Consider the following 2,705-nt stretch of genomic DNA (forward strand, 5'->3'; position numbering starts at 1 on the left):
TGCCTGGGGGAGATTAGGAGAGGAAACTCAGGAGCAGGAGCAGCTAAGGTGCTCCCAAATATCCCGGTTAATTCCCAGATTGGCCTCGCATTAAGATAATATAATGGGCCCTTATTGTCTGAGTGTATATGAGTGTTAATAATGGGCAAAGTCCCCGAGGGCCTGGGGCGGGTTCCAGCTGAGCACATCCAGCCAGGGAAAACAGCACCTCATTGATCAGCCCCTTCCCGGCCTTAATCAATACCTGCTTCGACTACGTGAAAATGCTCATTTATCTCTTACGTGCAGATAATAATGAGATTGCCGAGGTGGCCGGCTGGAATAAATCGTGGAGGACGCTAACAACCCCCCCTGGAGCCGGCATCAGAGGGAACTTTCATTTCTCCTTTCCACACGGCTGCAAATTTTAGATACAGAACCCTGGTGGCTCATGCTGCCTGAGGAAGGCATCCACAAGCAGTTTCTTGCCAGAGCACAGAGGGGCAGGGCCCAGACTGGCTCCCAGGGTCTGCTTTAGAGAAATTTGGGCACCCAGTGCCAATGACCCTCACCCAAGTACCCTCTCTAGCATCCTGCCTCCCGGGCAGGACAGGACAAGGGGAAACGGCCTCAAGTTGAGCCAGGGCAGGTTTAGGTTGGATATTAAGAAAAATTATGTTGGATATTAGGAAAAATTTCTTTACCCAAAGGGTTGTCCAGCACTGGAACAGGCTGCCAAGGGCAGTGGTGAGGTCACCATTCCTGGAGGGATTTAAAAGATGTATAGATGTGGCACTTTGGGATATGGTTTAGTGGTGGGGTTGGCAGTGCTGAGTTAATGGTTGGACTCAATGATCTTAAAGGTCTTTTCCAACCTTAATAATTCCATGACTCTGTGAATCTCAGCAATCTCCTATCCATGAATCCAGAGCCCTCCCTGCAGTCCCCCAGGTGGGACTGACCTCATCCAAGGTGGATTTCTGCACCAGTGTTGGCCACCAAGGCCATGCCTGACCTGCAAGAAAAGGGTGCTGGCAGGACACAGCTCAGCTTGTCCTGAGATAAAGGTGCAAAATGGGTCAGTGAGCCCGTCCAGGATTCATCTCTATCAATGGCATGAGCCAAACATGGAGATTTAAATGCAGGTACCCAGGGGAGCTACTCCTCTGGTGGTTGGTGGCCCCACAAGTCTAGAGGCACCTGCAAGAGTGTCTTGGAGAGAAACTGTTTAGAAGAGCATGTAAATAGGACAGGAGAAGGGGGAAAGGCTTCAAACTGAAAGAGAGTAGGTTTAAATGAGATATCAGGAAATAATTCTTCCGCTTGAGGGTGGTGAGGCCCTGGCACAGGTTGCCCAGAGAAGCTGTGGCTGCCCCATCCCTGGAAGTGTTCAAGGCCAGGTTGGATGGGGCCAAGGTGTTCCCAGAGCACATGGTGAGCCTGTTCACCAGGAAAAAGGCATATCCCTACAAATCAGACGAGCAACCCTTGCTCTTGCGTGGCAGGAGAGGCAGCCCAAGTGGTTATTTTGTAGGTTCAGGAAAGAGGGGTACCTTTGGAAGTGTGTTATTTTTCCATTTGTTATTTTCCTATTTAACAGGGCTGTTGCAGGGACACAAATATCCACTTCCTTTTTCCTTATCAGCTGCAGGAGGGGGAAAAATAACAGGCTGCTGACCCTGGTTAACTCCTTCCCTCAGCCACCAGCAGCAGGGTGCTTCATGGATGTTAGCTGCATCCCCTCCAGGTCACTGGGTTACAGCTCTTCCCAAGGATATCTGTTTCAACCCTAAAAAAACCAATCCCACACTGCCACAAAACAACAGCTGAAGGAGAAAAAGTGGGTTTGTTTTCAACTGAGCCTGTTAAAACTATTGGGTGCCATGAAAGCAAGAGATCTGTGTTTTCAGGAGCAGCTTTGTGGCCTTAAGAATTCAAAATTGGCTCAGACTGAGGAGGCTAAAGTCTTCCTACAGGTGGTCTCCCAACCAGCACAGAGAACAGGATGGGCAAGGAAAAGTCTTGTTAGTGCCTTGGAAGAGAAAGCTAAGGAAATGTGATTAATCACCCTTAGTCTTTCTACCAGTTTTATCCTGTTATGCTGCCACAGCCCACCCAAAATCCACTCCCTTCCACTATACACCTTCAAACACCCTGAGAAGTACAGGGGTTGAGTATCTAAAGAATAGAAGGACTAAGGGTGAAAGAGGGCCAGACACAGACTGTCCTTCACTACAGCACAGGTCCAGGTTGTCCAGAGGGTGGTGGGATCACCATCACTGGTGGCTTATGGTTTTCAAGGCTCTAAAATACTCCATCCCATTGCATTCACCTTCTTTTCATGGAATAGCTTCATTCACAGTGTTTGTGTCTCCCCAACCAGCCCAGATCCACCAGCCAAGCCAAACGGTGCCACAACCCAAGCAGGTCCCACAAGGAATTTCTTGCAGCCGGGGCTAAACCTCCAGCTAATCCAACAGAAAGATCTGGCTGCAGAACACACACATGTGTGGGTGTAACCCTAGAAAGCCAGAGTTAATTAAGCCTCTCACTGGCAAAAGCCTTTAATTGCATCGCAGCCGCCTGGCCGGAGGCCGGGCTGCCGGAGGCCTCCCGTGCTCCCGCTGCCGTGGCACGCGAGCACATCCATGCTGGAGAGCCCATCCACGCTGGAGAGCCCATCCATGCTGGAGAGCACATCCATGCTGGAGAGCACATCCATGCTG

Source organism: Corapipo altera, unplaced genomic scaffold (assembly GCF_003945725.1).
Source record: "Corapipo altera isolate COAL_440 unplaced genomic scaffold, ASM394572v1 169, whole genome shotgun sequence".
Lineage (NCBI taxonomy): Eukaryota > Metazoa > Chordata > Aves > Passeriformes > Pipridae > Corapipo > Corapipo altera.